The sequence below is a fragment of the Myotis brandtii genome, unplaced genomic scaffold (genome assembly GCF_000412655.1).
Source record: "Myotis brandtii unplaced genomic scaffold, ASM41265v1 scaffold191, whole genome shotgun sequence".
Classification (NCBI taxonomy): domain Eukaryota; kingdom Metazoa; phylum Chordata; class Mammalia; order Chiroptera; family Vespertilionidae; genus Myotis; species Myotis brandtii.
Genome location: NW_005357115.1, coordinates 2,289,230 through 2,305,734, shown reverse-complemented (window position 1 = coordinate 2,305,734; position 16,505 = coordinate 2,289,230). Strand labels below are relative to the sequence as shown.

The 16,505-nt window shown below is 44.2% G+C and overlaps 1 protein-coding gene across 13 annotated transcripts in view; it reads left to right on the top strand.

Annotated features, from left to right (window-relative positions):
• SLC8A1 (solute carrier family 8 (sodium/calcium exchanger), member 1) overlaps positions 1-16,505 on the top strand; it is a 355,239-nt gene that overhangs the window by 47,612 nt on the left and 291,122 nt on the right. The window contains exon 1 of one of the 13 annotated variants that reach the window (XM_014538448.1): positions 7-158. The exons of 11 other annotated variants lie outside the window; for them this stretch is intronic. The gene's annotated coding sequence lies outside the window, so the exon portion shown is untranslated. Of the gene's footprint in view, positions 1-6; positions 159-16,505 lie in introns of those variants that run through there. One more of the 13 variants, XM_014538439.1, reaches the window with a different exon arrangement.

Here is a 16,505-nt window from a genome sequence, read left to right as displayed (position 1 = left end):
CGGGGGCTGCCCGCCGCCGCCCGCTCCGCTCCGCGCTTTCCCCCGAAGATGGGAGCCACCTCTTCCTGGGCGAGAGCGATTTAAAAGGAGGGCGTGCGCGGCATTGCCTGCTCGCGTGGAGGAACGGGGGAAGGTCCGTCCACGCGCCCCCAAACCAGGTAGGATCTGACGATGGGCAAGCCGGAGGGGTTTGGTCCGAGACCGCCAACTGTTTTCCATTTGTTGTTCTTAGGGCTACACTTCCCGCCGCCTTGACAAAGGACCGGCTCCTAAATGTGTGTGTGTGTGTGTGTGTGTGTGCGCGCACACACACACACACATTCTGGGTGTCTGGGTGTCTGGGTGTCTGGGTGTCCGGGTGTCCGGGGCTCTCGGGGAGGGAGATTGCTCGGGCTCTCTGTCTGGGTGTGAGCGTGCCTCCCCGCCAGTGCCGGCTGCCGGAGAAGAAAGGGCTGCCCGGAGAGATGCTGCACCCTGCGCCGCCCTGGGCTCTTAGGATCGAGGGCGGGAAGATCTAAATCCACCCGGATTGCGGCGCCGCCGGGTCCAGGCATCCCCGCTAACGGGGCTCCGAGGCCACCCCCCTCCTCGCACTCCCCGGGGGCTTCCCCAAGGCCACGCTTGCGAGCGCCCTTTTTTCAGGCGGCGCTGGGTGCCTCTTCGCCACGGACTGCGGAGCAGAGGGAGGTGTGGCCCGGGCCGGGGCTGACCGGGGGGAAATGCAGCGGGGAGCGGGCTGAAGGGTCCCCCTTTCTGAGCGCAATGCTGGGTGTGCGTTGTGGATTCTGAAGGGTCCCCCTTTCTGAGCGCAATGCTGGGTGTGCGTTGTGGATTCTGCTCGCACAGGCACTCCCCCCCCCCCCCCAAGGGATGGGAAGGGAACTTTGCAGCTCCATTATCTGCCTCTGGGGCTTTAGGGAAATGGTCTGTGTTCTGAAATGTGAGGATACCCTTCTTGGCTCCACCTTAAGGAGGAAGAGGGAGGTCTTGTGGGTGGACAGTGGGCTAAAGAACCCAAATCCTCCCAGGCGATGCGCGATGCGCTTTAAAAACACAGTATGTGTGCATCCTTGATTTTTAAGTCCCCCCACCCGCTTTGGATTCTGTTGACTGATGAATGGTTTGGGCTGGCAATTCATATTTCCCTCTCCAGCCAAGGTGGCAGTGGTTGGGTTAAGGGCAGAGTGATCCCATTTAACAAAGAATTGTTTTAAAGAGAGCGATGTGCACGGTGCCTGCAGTCCCTGGAAAGAGAGTCATGCTCTGCACTAGGTATCTATTTTAACCCCCCTTAGCCCGGCTCCCTGCTGGTGGCTCTCTCACTGCTGCTAGTCAGCCACTGGTGGTTGTGAATATAACAATACAAACTTTGTCCTGCTGGAGGTGTAAAGACTAAAAAGAGAAGAAAGGATATCAGTAGGAGGTGTAGTGGAAGAAGCTCTTTAAACAATGACAGCTGTGGCAAAGACAGTGCAGGCATCTGGATCATGGAGGAGCTGGCAGAGTAGGGAGAGATTCTGATATGATCTGGTTGAAGGCAGAGCTTGAGTCTCTCCAAATATGAGCAAGAGGACATCCACACTCCAGCTTCCGTGTGAAGATTTCCTCAGGGAAACCTTGGGAGCAACCAGGAGGGGATTCACAAAGTGTAGGTCCCACCCATGTCCCCAACACACACACACACACACACACACACACACACACACACACACTCACTCCTCCCCCCTCACAAACTGCTTTCTCTTTCTCTTCCAAAGCCATTCCTACAGCAAGGGGAGAAAGGAGAGAGGAAGATGTATCTAAGGGTTTCATTCATTTCAGATAAGAAAACAAAGCCAACATTGGAACGACTGTCTTTAGGTTCCTCTTTCAAATCCTGTGCTACTTGGATTTAGCCTTGTGGGTTTTGCCAAACTTGCTTAATTGGGAGGCGAGGCTGGTGTGAAAGAAGGAAGGGAGAACTAGCTTCATTGGGGAGGGGGCGGACTTCGTGAGTGAAAGGTTGGGGGGGGATTCATTTATTTTGTCAAGAAGCAAGATGTGTTTTCTCAAATGGTTTTCATTTTATAAATTCTGCCTGCTTGAAGGATTCCATTTGGATCTAAGGGCTCTTTAGCTAAGATTTCTCCCAGCCACTATAAGAGGATTCATGCTTTCCCCCCTAAAATGGCTGTTGTCATTTATTGAATATGGAATGCTTAATTCCTAAGGAAAAAAGGTAAACTACTAGACAAAGGTAAACTACTATTCACTGTTGAGCTGTGCAGACGCTGCAAAGAATGTACGTGTCCATGACAATCAGACTTCATTTACTCTGTCTTGCAAGCTTAGCCGGGTTGGAAGAGGAGAGCAAGGAATAAAAAGAATATGAAGGCAATACTTTATCATCTATTTATCTACCTACCTACCTATCACACTGTCTACCTTTCTGTTTACTTTTCACTGTTACTATTTAATTGTTTCCACTGTATCTTTTTGGATTAAGATTGAGAACTAGATAACCCTTTTGCTGACTATGAAGGGGAATAAAATGCATAGCAGTGCAGTATTTTACCTCCAAATACAATCATAGAAGGAAGGTGAAATGTAGTCAGTAACACCTACAGGACTATTTGCAAGAATTATGCTAATTGCTCTTTTAAGCTTACTGTTTTGAGAAAAAAAATATATTCCAAGAAAGCTTCAGCATTTTGTTAGCAAGCTATATTTAACATGTTTTTTATCAGACAAAAATAGACTTTTATTTATCTTGCAAAGTAAACGCATGATTCCTTCCCTCTAAGTACTTAATGTGTTTCTTTGACAAAATAACTGATGAGGAGAGCTCTGCAGATCCAATGAAGTTGCATTCTTCCTTTACAGCCAGTTAAAGCATTTCTTTAACTCGCGGGTGCACTTCTTCCAAAGAAAAGTGAATTTTAGGACCTTACTATCTGATTTCATGTTGCAGTTCAGCGAGAGAAGCCCTTTCTTCATGATGCCTTCAGATAGAGGGAGAATAGCGTGTAGGTAAAATGCAGGCAATCTGCCTCATCAGCATGGAACTAGATAAGATCAACACAAAATGGAATTAAATCAGGACAAAGGAATACACAATTAAAACAGGATGGTAGCGCACATATCTTTCATCGTTTGTATTTCTGCAGAGTGTGTGTATGTTGCTTTTAACTGAAAATTAAATTGTTGCTTTACATGTGCTAAGAACTAAGTAATCAACACACAATGATCTCTCTTTTCTTCCCGATCCTTTCATCCTTTTTAAATGTTATTTTTGTCTCCTAAGGGATAAATGTCTGTTGCCAAAACATCTTCCCAATTCATCCAGACCTCATAGTGAGACCCCTCATCAGAAGCTCTACCAAATTGTCTCCCATCTGACCAAATTCTCCTGCTCCCCCTTGTGGCAGATATTCTCCCTGACTTTCCCTAGGTACCAGAATCCCATCCAAGCATCATTTAGAACTGCCGTAGCTGCCTATCTATCACTTGGATTCGAATTCTCAGAGTAATTCTAGCTCACCAAGCCAAAGGGTTGCTGAGCAATCGGTTTCCAATTTTCTGTCTGAACAAAGGGGTGTCTAGGGCCTGGAGACACATTTTCGATTTAGACCCATTGGAAGGGAATGATTCTGGGAATGTGAGCTTTTGGAGTCTGCCTGAAATTTTGACTTGGGCTCAGGGCTACTCTGGTGGGACCTCATCAAGTTCAATGGGATTATTTCCAGTTTTCTTTCTCTTCTAAAAAATACCTCTGTATGTGTGTGTGCACGTGCACACACCTCTATCTCTCTTCCTGACTCCCTCTCCCCCTTCAGCCTCTCATTTGCGCACACACAATATATTTTACATAACACATATTTTGAAGACTCAAACTAATCAATGATGAGTGCTTACTAGGGTTTGTAAAGCAAACAGCCCATTTTCTGAACTGGGGACTCTTAGGGTAAGTTACTCTTCCCAGTATGTTTTTATCAAGAGCAGTTCAGAATACAAATGAGGAGGCTAGTGTCTTTCCCAAGGTGTTGGGTTAACTTGGGAGGTAGATTCTCACAGCCCTCACTGCCTCATGTGTTTTTGGTAGGCTCTCTTTTCGGATAGTTCTGTATTGAACCCTAAGTGTTTTACTAGTATATCTGTGTCTGTGGTTGTCCTTTGATCTACCCAGCCACGAGAGTGTAGTAAGTAAGTAACAAGATCGACAAAGGTTCATGAGAATCATATTTTCTCTTTGCCTGAAACTTCCTAGCTGGTTTCAGGAGAAGAAGAAGAAAAGTCCTGAGGTGAAGGAAACGTGTTTGTGGTCAAGGACAAGTACATTACAGGTAGCATTCTAAAGTGATATGAGGAGGGCAGAGCATCCCTACAGACAAGGCATTTATCCATCCGCCAACATAGGATTTGAAATTCTCACTATCAGAGACATTTCTTTGAATAAGTAATTCTACCCAATTGAGCTATAATAAAAGGCAATATGACCTAAGAAGGAGCACCATTCTCACAAACCTTTAGAATCTTATTCATTTTTGTACAACTTCAACTGGTTAATAAGATCAGCTGGCAGATAGAAAGGTCCTGAGGGCCTGGAACACAGGAAGATGCAGAGGAAGTGAAAGAATTTTGAAACTAGGTTGCCATCTAGTTAGTGCCCTCAGAGGGCCCTTCTGGTGGGGAAGTGTGAGGGACTTAGGAGCAGGGCTGCTTAGAGTAGCCAGAGGCAAAGATAAACTCCAGCACTGACGTTTGACATCTGGAACAGCACCGGGAACAAAAATGTGATCCTTCCTTGCAATTTTAATCTTTTTAAAGTCTTCTGAGAAATGGGCAAAATAGTTTTCCCGAGTGTGGACGATGTCTGTAAAATCTTGACTGCCTTCTACTGTTTCCTTTTGGAATATCCATACCAGTAACCTAGAAAGCTAGTACCATACCAATGCAGATTAGTGATTTCTTGCATAAGTAATAGACATAGAAAATTACATGTAAATAGTGGAATCCATCTTTATTTTTTAAAAAAACAGGAAAAGCAATCACTTTGTAGATGTCATTGTATGTGAAGTCAGCCTAATTAATAATTGCCTGGTTGAATCCAATGTGAGATGAAGTCAAACAGACAAGAGGGTGATTCAGCAATTTTTTTCAACCAACCATGGTATTATTTATTGAGCACTCAGCATATGCCGGGCTTTTCAGAGAATACAGATGATGGGGAGGGGGGGTTATTTGGTATTTGTTGAGCACCCACTATGTTCCAGGGACCAATCTAAGCAATAGGTACACACTTTCTCATTTAATGCTTATAAGTACCCAACAAGGGAAGCACAATTTTTCCAATTTAAAGGTGAAGACAATGACTCCACTAGATAACTTATCCAAGACTTAATAGGTGGTGGTACCAGTGTTTGAGGATGTTCAGAGCCATGTGCTTTGTGCCACATCCTCTGTTCTTAGGGATGTCATGGTCTAGAACTGTGGTCGGCAAACTCATTAGTCAACAGAGCCAAATATCAACAGTACAACGATTGAAATTTCTTTTGAGAGCCAAATTTTTTAAACTTAAACTATATAGGTAGGTACATTGTTATTAACTTAATTAGGGTACTTCTAAGGCTTAGGAAGAGCCACACTCAAGGGGCCAAAGAGCTGCATGTGGCTCGCGAGCCGCAGTTTGCTGACCACGGATCTAGGGGATAGGTTCTTCTCAACTATCAGGAGATGGCATAGTTTCTTTTATCCTAACATTTGGCTAAGATATCTTAGGTTTAAAGGAATAGATAGAACATGTTAATCCAATGGAGAGCTGCCCAGATTCTTTACTTAGTTTAGAATATTTTTTTTTTTTAGTTTTATTCATTTCAAACGGGCCGGATCCGGCCCGCGGGCCGTAGTTTGCCCACGGCTGGGCTAGAACAAGCATGACAAACTCGAGGCCCACTGGCCACATGCCTCGTTTATTTGGCCTGTGTTAGCCTTTGAGTTTGACATGCTTGGTCTAGAACAAGTAAATACCTAGCCGAGTGAGATAGATTGCTGCAACTAACGAGCAAAGTGCTGTAGAGTTGAAAGGAAGAAGGGAACATTGGGAAAGGCTTCATGGAGGAGGAGGCATTTTAGTTTGTGCTCAGAGAGTGAAAGGGACTTTAACACTAAATAAGGTCTAGCTATTTTTAAATAAACAGCCCCAGCTAATTTATGACAAGGACAACCCTGGGGCAACGTTAGGGCCATTTCCAGACTTTTCAAATCCGCTGTCTGTCACAGTCAGGACTGTGCCCTGGGAGCTGTGGATCTGGAACAAATGGTACCATAAGCCATCCCACAGATGTATTCTGCACGCGAACCCAAAAGGTATGATTAATTTCCAGCACAGCCTTGAAGGAGAGAAGCTGTAACAGACTGAGGTCAGGCAAGTGGCACCTGCCCGCCTGCTCCTCTCAGGTTTGATGGTTATGTTTTCTGTGCCATTACAGCCATTTATTCTGTGTTTAGCACTGACTGGCTCTGGTGCTTTCTCCCTTGAGTGTCTTGAGCATCTTCAGCTCTTCACAGCTGCTTCCCCTTACAGCACAGGACCTAGGGCAGTGATGGCGAACCTATGACATGCGTGTCAGAGGTGACACGCAAACTCATTTTTTTGGTTGATTTTTCTTTGTTAAATGGCATTTAAATATATAAAATAAATATCAAAAATATAAGTCTTTGTTTTACTATGGTTGCAAATATCAAAAAAATTCTATATGTGACACGGCACCAGAGTTAAGTTAGGGTTTTTCAAAATGCTGACACGCTGAGCTCAAAAGGTTCGCCATCACTGACCTAGGACTCTCTTTGTCTGCTCTGCTCGATGGGTAGGACCCAATCCAGCAGCCGGATTAGAGAATCAATCTGATTGCTCACTCTACATGCAAACCTAATCTTCCCCCGTGGACTGTGGTAGCGCCCCAGAGTCGCATCAGCTGGGGCAAAAGGGTAGCATTTGGACAGGTGCTCAGTCATATAGCACGTGTCTCTCAAAACCTTTCAATTTACCTTTCAATTGTTGGGGGACGGAAGCCCCTTAGAGCTGAGCTTTGTGAGTTGGTGCTGGGTAAAGTTGAAGGCTCTTTGTTCCCCTGACTCCTCACTATCTTTCTTCTGCCCGATGTTCAGCTAGCTCTCGGTGGCCTGTTTTAAGAGCTCCGCCTTATCAGTCCTTTTCCTGCTTAGAACCACAGCTAGCTGCTCTGGAGAAGACAACCGATAGCATCTCTGTGTGTATTTTTTTAAACAAATAAGCATATGAAGGGCATAGGAAATGAAATTACTTTATAAGAGTGAAGTTGGAGGTCGTTGAATTCAGATTGATGCCTCTGAAGTCATTTCACCAAAGTCACATCTCCCTTTCCCTCCACTCCTTCTAGATAATGTAGAAGGCTCCAGAGATGTGCCTGTGTTTCTGGCCCTAGGACTCTCCGGATGAATAACAGTGATTTCCCAGAGTGCAAAGAGAACTATGACTTTGCTTCTAGATCGAGGATATTGATGAATAAAATGAAGGACCCTAGAGTACTCAGACTAACATTGTTTGAATTCAGCAAATGGTATATGTAACACCTGTGCCTCATTTTCTTCATCTATTAAGTGGAAATAATAATAATAGTAAAGAGCCTTATGGGGTTTTTGTAAGGAATAATACATTAATACTTGTAAAACTTGGAACAGTTTCTGGCACACGAGTGCTCAATAAGGATGGTTTCTTATTACATGATAGGTAGGCAGTGAGAGAGCCCCTGTTCCCACCTGTGTGCCTCTACATGAACATGCTAATGGTGGGGGTTGCCACCACAGGTTATGGAAGACAAGAACATACACAGTGACATGTACCATGTCTTTTAAAGGGCCACATAACACTTTTGGCTTTGTGGACTATGGGGTCTGTCACAATTACTCAACACTATTGTAGTGAGAAAGCAACTATAAGCAAGACTTAAATGAATTGGCATGCTGTGTTCCAGAAAACATTATTGACCCTGAAATGTGAACATCCTAAAATTTCACATCATGAATTATTGTTTATTCATTTTTTTCAAGTATTTAAAATGTAAACATTAATTTCATGGGCTTTATAAGAACAGGTAGCAGGCTAAATTTGACAAATTTGACCCGTTGGCCATAGTTTGCCAACTCCTGACACACAGGTAGATTGTGAGAGATACAAAGGCAACATTAGTGGGCGTGAGGAATCTTCCCTATTGGTTGGGTGTTGTATGAAGAGAGATGACCTAGAAACTCGGAGACCTTGTGTGAGAGTCTAGCTCTGTCATTTCAGAGATGTGTGTCTTTGGAAAAGTCTTTTAGGTTATCATGGCCTGAGTTTTCATGTCAGGAAAAGGGGAAATGGACAAAGTTGGATGACTTTCAGGGAATGGACTTCCTAGTAATAAAATAACTTTTATGAAGGGAAATTGGACCTTTGAGAGGGATCGTGGGGGACAAGGAGAAAAGCACGAGGAAGGAAAATGTGGTACAGGTTTGGGTACTTTTCATTTGGTAGCTCACTGACCTGGGAAGGTACACAGGTGCTGTGGTATGGATGATGACCTCGGATGCCAAAGTGAGGGATTAGAATATCACAGCTTCCGGTTGTCAGCAAAATTTCCCAACTTTACAAATCAGGCTGGAAAAGGGAACGTGACTTGTCCACACCACATGACCGGCCCGTGAGAGCCTGGTCCAGCACTCATTTCTTTTGGCCCCCAGGCCAGTGACCCTTCCAGCCACCACATTGCCCCCCAGCAGTGTGGTAGAATGCAATTAACTACAGCTGCATGGCGTGACCTCAGAGGGGAAAAGTCTCATGTCAATGACAGAAGCTGCTTTCAATCGTTTCAAAAAACATGACCTCATACCCCAGTGTATCTAACAAGGTAGGTCTGTAAGGAATCCCATTCCAGAGAGGGGTCATTGCAAAACTACCAACCCAAGGCCTTGCACTCCAGCAACCTTTTGCCGGGCTTCCTGCTGCGAGTCTTAAATTTCAGCTCACATGTTATTTCTTCAGCAAAGCCTTTCCTATTACCCTAGTAGGTCAGGTCTTCCGTTACTTACTCTGGTAGGATGGTGTTTTTCCGTCACAGCATTTATCAGAGTTAATAATTATGTTTCTGTTTGGTAACAATTAAATTAACATCTGTTACCTGTCCTCCCAGCTACATAATAAATTCCAAGAGGAGAGAGATTGGGTCTATGTAGTTCATGGGTCAGGTCCCAATGTTTTATACATTGCCAAGACACATAATATACATTTGTGGAATGATTGAATGTTCTCTTGTTAGTCATAGAAGTGGATGAAAACAGCCCTTACTTAAACTAATAGGCAGAAGTTACTGTCTTCACTTGTTGATTAAATGGTTAACATTTCTTTCTTCATTGACTTTTTTTCTCTACATTTTTTAATTTTTTTAATTGGTCACATATACATTTGTGGAATGATTGAATGTTCTCTTGTTAGTCATAGAAGTGGATGAAAACAGCCCTTACTTAAACTAATAGGCGGAAGTTACTGTCTTCACTTGTTGATTAAATGGTTAACATTTCTTTCTTCATTGACTTTTTTCTCTACATTTTTTAATTTGTCATCTCTTATGGATATTCTGATCACAAAAAGACAATAACATCATAGTCTTGGCATCGTTATTAACATTGAAGTCATAACACTTAAGCCAATACTAAACCAATTCCTTAACTACAAGTGTATAGGGTTGGCTTAAAAGGCATACACACTAGATGCCTTATTTTATAGAGAAACTTTATGTTTCATAAGCTATGCTCAGAGATTTATGTAAACATTTCATGGTTTCCCATAAGCCACTCAATTTATTCCTCTAAATAATAGAATGTGGCTAGCTCCTTTCTAAGCTGCTTCAATTTTAAAAATTAATTTGTTCTATGTGCATATACACTTGGCTTTAGAGCCATGTCCCTGAGTATGTTGTCAGGAACTTTAGAAAATTGTAACATAGAATATTGATGAAGGGTCACCATTACCTGAGCATCTATCAGCTTGAGGTTCTCCCTGAAATATTTATTTTTACTTCCTACTTTTGCTCTCCTCAAGAGCATCTTATTCTTTCAAGGACTGTGATTTGCAGGAAAATTGAAAAGACTTAGAAACCTCAAGTTTGATAGGATTCCATCTCCTGAAAAGCAATCTTGAAGATGAAGCTTAATGACTCAGGGAAAAAGCTGATGAAATTCACCAGCCTCTACTCACATAACCAGCATTTTCCTTGTTTAAAAAGATTTTTTTTTTGAAAAGGCATTCTAAAGGTTTCTATCACATGGCTTGAAATTGGATTTTGTATTAAAACTTCCCCAGTCCCAAGGGGCAGGCTAGAAAGCAAAATGAGTGACCGCAAAGATTTACTGTTGAATGGAGCTGAATGGGGGAGTAGATGACAGCCCGTAAGGAGCCTGTCATTTAAAGAGCACAGCTCTCCTAGGCGCCCAAGGCTTCTAGCTTGGGGCTCATGTTTCTGCATGTTTCCTACCTCTGCTCAGGACTTGTGTGTGGAACCTAGGAAGCAGGTCTCTGAAACTCCATGCATGCTGGGTCTTTGTCACATGTCCATGAATTGCCCTAGCAATCCTTACCTGTTTTTACTTAGAGAAGGCAGAACTAACTGTTGGCAAAATTATGAAGTAGGTGTAAGTTATTCCCTGTGCTTTAGTCTGCTTTTTTTGGGGGGGGGGGGGGGCTGTGATCTCCTGCATGGGTTCATTCTTCTCTGTCCTCCTCTCCCCCTCCCCCCGACACACCAAGGGCTTCATGTTTTGATGCTGCCTGGAGTCCCAATTTGTGAGAAGGAAACGTTATCTGATACCTTATATCACATCAATGTCTTCCTGATATAACAGCAACCACTATCCTCTATTGTTTAGGCCAGTGGTCGGCAAACTGCGGCTCTCGAGCCACATGCGGCTCTTTGGCCCCTTGAGTGTGGCTCTGCCACAAAATACCACGTGCGCACCCGCACGTACAGTGCGATTGAAACTTCATGGCCCATAGGCAGAAGCAGAAGTCAGTATTTTGTGGAAGAGCCACACTCAAGAGGCCAAAGAGCCACATGTGGCTCGCGAGCCGCAGTTTGCCGACCACTGGTAGGCATCACCTTCTGTCAGGTACCTTATTTAAGTTCTTTTGCTCTCCAGTCTGTGCTTGCTAAACATGCCCCCTGCCCTTTGTGACACGTCTACCCAGTTCTGCCCTTTCAACCCTTTATGCCAGTTTCTCTCAGGGCAAGGTACCCAGACTGCCTATATCAGAATCAACTGGGGAACTTGTTAAAATTCAAATGTTGGGGTTCTTCTTTATAGCTACTGCATATCTGATGATCAGGCCCACTTATTTGCGTTTTGATGAGCTTCCCAGGTGATTCTTCTATGAACTAAAGTTGAAGGAAGCATTGCTTTCTGTCATTTCTTCCTTCCCAAATGTCCTCTCACTCTCTCCAGCTTTGTCACCCTTCCAGTCCCCTCTTTTTATGGGATTTTCCATATTCTTCCTAGTATTCATGGCCACTGGAGGAGCTCTCACTTGAGGATTGTAAATTCATGCAATGCAAGTACCATGTGTTAATCATCTTTATAATCCCGTGTTTGGTCTGGTGCTTTGCACATAGAGGCCACTCATTAAATGCTTGATGAATACATGAATGGTTCACTCTCTAGAACTAAACATATAGACAGGGCTATACTTCACTCAAAATAAACAAATTTCTTAAGTGGAAATATCATCAAGCTAGTGTGGAAAATGTTTTTAGGTAGGACATCTTTTTTGGTGACTCAGATATAAATGCAGGTATGCGACCTCTTTTTTTTTTCTGGTGTATAAGGTCAGACATCAAAGAAAGGCTGTTCTCTCTGTACAGAGTGGATGGTGAACAAATTATTATCTGAAATGATTATTATTGCCCACCATGAGGCCCTGAAAGATCCACAGAGTACATAAGAGATGCTCTGAGGCCCTGCCTCTGGCGCTCACTACTCTTGGAATCGCTCCGTTGCAGGACTTTAGGCTGAGCGGTCTGATGTTTCTAGGAGCCTGGTTGTACTAACCAAGACCCCAGGTGCATTAACCTGGGAACTATGTGGTCCACTTTGAGTGCATTGAGGTGCACCTATGGTCGCACTGTCTGAAGGCCTGGGAAGCCTCCCCTACGCTGTGATTCTTGAGGAATGGAAGAGTTCTGTCTTCCATAAAGGGGACCCACTCCTTGACTCTTGTAACCCCCCACTAGAATGTGAGCCTCAATGGGGATATTGTCTTACCCATCTTTGCAACACAGTATCTGGCGCACACGCGTGTCTAAGAAATGCTTGGCTGACCAGACCGTGAATGAATGTGTTGTTTTCCCATTTCTTTGGATAACTTACCAGTTAAAAAAAATGTTTAATGTCATAACCCTAAGACATCTGTGAGCTGCATTGAAATTCTTCAACAAATATTGATTTATTATTATTTGAGCAAAGTATTAATGTTTTATGCTAAAATTTGATACTCTCCCAGCTCTACTCATCGCCCTCTTTTAGTTTAGTTTTGCTTGCTCGCTGCTAAGAGTTCCTTCTCTCTTTGCTTTTTTCCCGACCAAGTGGAAAAACCTTGAGATTATGACATGACTTTGGAGTGATTTTAGACCTCAGATTTTAGCTGGTGATCCTCTAAATCAGCGGTTCTCAACCTGTGGGTCGAGACCCCTTTGGGGGTCGAACGACCCTTTCACAGGGGTCGCCTAAGACCATCGAAAAACACATATATAATTACATATTGTTTTTGTGATTAATCACTATGCTTTAATTATGTTCAATTTGTAACAATGAAATTGGGGGTCACCACAACATGAGGAACTGTATTAAAGGGTCGTGGCATTAGGAAGGTTGAGAACCACTGCTCTAAATGGATCATCTTTTCCTTGCTATGGGGAGCATAGGAGTGCTTACAAAACCCTTCCTCAGGGCCTGGGGAGGCAGGAGACCGGCAGGGGAACGTGAAAGGCTCTGATGAGATAGTGCGAACTAGCACATGTCTTCAGGTGGGAGGAAGGCTATTCTGCACTAAGTACCTATGGAGCTCTTTGTTACCAGGGAGCAGTAGTTTAACCTACATAGTGAAAACAAACAAATGAGCAAAGGAAAAGGTGCCGCCATCTGGGAAAAATCATCATGGTATAATCCGAAGTGCCTGTCACGTATGTTTGCCTGACTTCAGCCAGTTCACTTTTATGAAAGGTTTATTTTTCTCACTTGTAAAATGGCCATGTAGTGCCTCCTTGCCGTGTTGTCAGAAAGGTCAGGGAGAGTGGGTGCAGAGCAGTCGGTATGACATCTGGGACAAAGCAAGGGCTCGGTCAATGGTTTTAGTCATTATTGTCACAGATGCTCCCACTCGGGCCCTTACAGTGCCCTTGGGACTGGCATAATGAATCAGGGGCCATCCCGGCTGGCTTCACAGATTGCTCTCTGAATTCCCTCTGAATTCCTTGTCATTTATTTATTTTTGGAAGACGCTCTTCATGTTCCAGCTTTCTTCCTCCTGCCCATATTTCCATGTCAGTATGCAGGGTTAATACATTTAAAGTTAAATTCTGGACACCCTTTGCCTTTTATGGGCCCTTTGTAATAGAGGTGATTTTTGGTTGATGTTTAACTGGATGTCTTTTCATTGTACTGAAAGGAAAAGAAGATATGCTTTGTTGAGAATGGCCAAAATATTAGGACCTTCTCAACAAAGCGGATGGTCTTGGCATTCCAGAAAAATTCAGCAAGTCAGGGAAGACCCACAGCCCGGTGCTGGGAAATGTCCAGGCCCCAGCCCCTCTCTCTGTGCTGGAGACCAGTTCTCCCCATCAGAGGTTCTCTACCCAGGAGCTCAATCACGTTCCTCTTCTCCACCTACCACTGCATTGGCTTTTCAGTATGATACTCATTTTAGTAGTATACTCATTGGCTCATTCTAGGGAACATTTTTAAATGCGGGTGCCGAGGTCCACCTCCCAGATCAGATTTGCTATCAGAGAGTCTGTGAATCAGCACACAACCCTATTTGATGGTATTCACTCAGGGTGCCGGTCCTATGCATCTTCTGTCTACCAGCCTCTGCTCTAGGAACCAGAGCTCCATCAGTGAGCAAAAGAGACAGATCCCTGCCCTATTAGAGAGGGAGAGGCAATAAACAGAACCATTAAGTAAATTGTACAGCATATAAAAATAATGTTCTGTAGAGAAAAACAAAGTAGGGGAAAGGGCCCAGGGGTACATCTGAGGACTTTCTAATAACCTCTTCATTATCCTAACTCCTAAGCCCATCTTTCCTTTTGGGCCACGGTGTCTGACCATTACCCCAGTCGCTTCCTTTGATGGATGTGGTGGGTGTGTTCTGACAAGGGACAGGATCCTGACTCTAGTCTTGTCAGTTCAGGCCGAAGGACTTGAGTCCCTTACATGACCTCTCACCGCCTGTCCCCTGAAAGTACCTGTTCCAGTTTATCAGGCAGCAAAGAGGAAACTCTCATTGGAAAAGAAAAGGTAATGGAGAGAGACTGTGGAAACCAGCGCCTTCCTGAGTGTGGTCAAGCCTGAATGCCCGAGGCTGGGGGCCAGGAGAGTAATTTGCAGCCTCAATGAATAGTCAGATAAGGAAAGTCACGCTCTGGCATCATCTCATTGTGTAGAAGCGTTTGGAAGCGCTTTTCTCAGTAGTGCATAGAAATTGTGGTTGCTTCAATGCTGCCTGAGAACAGATGAATTACTTAGCGTTGAGGCTCTCCATCAGCAGGCATTACATAGAAGGGAGTTCCAGGCCCGAGGAATGAGAGACAAGGAGTTCCTTGGAATGACCCCAGCTGCCAATCAACAGAATGAGATTAGGCCGCCTCACACACTGGACTAGTGGGCGCGCCGAAGGTATCCTTGTCTCTGAGTCAGGTTCTCCTGGGTAAGCAAAAGGGGGACAGCTCTTTCCAGGGAACCCCTGCGCTGCTGCAGCACTAATCCTCGGGCCTGTGCGGTGGATTCCCTTCCTCAGGCTTCGTTCACACAGGCAGTCTGATGTGGGCAGGTGCGTGCTTCCATGCCTGCGACCTCTCCCTTCAGGTTAGTGAGTTTCCTCAGGTGGGGATCTCCTCACCGTCCTTTGCCAGTTCCATTTCTGGAATCTGTAGATGCCCAGGGTGTTTGATTTGCTTTAAAATAAACAGTGAGCAGAAGATAATTTGGGTATTCCTGATCCTGCGCTGCAGACTCATGTGGATGATGTAATGGGTATTCCTAAGCGAGAACTGGCCATGAATGCAATAATGCATCTGAAACTACCAGTAAAACCAGCCAACCCCTTTTTATAGGGTTCAGTGGATTAGATCAGGGCTAGAGAACTGACCAACTCATCCACCGCTTCTATTTCCTGCTTAATTTTCTTGTCAATGGAGATTTGAGGGGAAAGTCAGGAGGGTCAAGTAGAACTGCTTGAATTTGATGTCAGAGGAAAGACCCTGAACGATGGGAGACGTAAGAAGAAAGAAGGAACAATCATTTAAATAACACCTATCCCACTTCCTGCAAGCATTTGGAGTTGGCGTTAATTTAATAAAGAATAAAGCTAAAGTCCAGAAAGTCCATTGCCAATAAGTGATATCAGTGATTTGTGTGCACTGATTTCACAAATACTAACAGTTTTCTAATATAATTGCAGTGTTTTTGAGTTAACCTTAGAAGCCCTCTTCCTTTTTCTCTGTTGGTGGTGATGGATTCTCACTGCTTCATCCACCCTTGCACATCTGGTACCCTTTTGGCTAAGAACATACTATGAGATGTGAGTTGGGGCAGGGCTTTTTCTTGGCTAACTTAAGAGGTTGCCCGAGAGTGTAAGCAGGAAGAGGTTGCCAGGTAATTGCTGAAAGGCCAGGGAGTGGAGAGTGAAGGGCAGCTGTCTCTAGGAACATGCCAGCCCACAGGTCACATCACAGCTCTTGATGCGTGCCTGTTTGAGTCTCTAATCCATGAGATAAAAGCCAGGCTGTTGGAAACCTTCCATGGGACTTTTGCCACCGAGGCCCTCCTACCCTGCAGGGAAACCAAGAGGTTTTTCCAATGGGCTTGTCCAAGCCCAGGTTTAATAGTTCTCAAAGATTACTTCACACACTATCAGGAATGATATAATGGAGCAGTTAATTACATCATCTCAGAGACAGACCAGGGTTTGAATCTCAGTTCAAGAGTTTACTTTCTGTGTTGGAGGCCAGAATGGCACCAAGTGTTAGACCCATGGGGTCAGACCAGACCTGGGTTCAGCAATCTCAGTACCTGAGTTCTGGCTAAGAAAGAATTCTGAGCCAAGACTCAAAATATAAGCAAAAACTTAATAAGAAAGTCACAAAGGTAGAAAAAGTGAGCTGTAGAAGAAATGGGCTCAGGAAACAAATTACAAAAACAAAAGAAGGGCTCTTGAAGCTTGGGAAACAAAGAAAAAGGTAAAG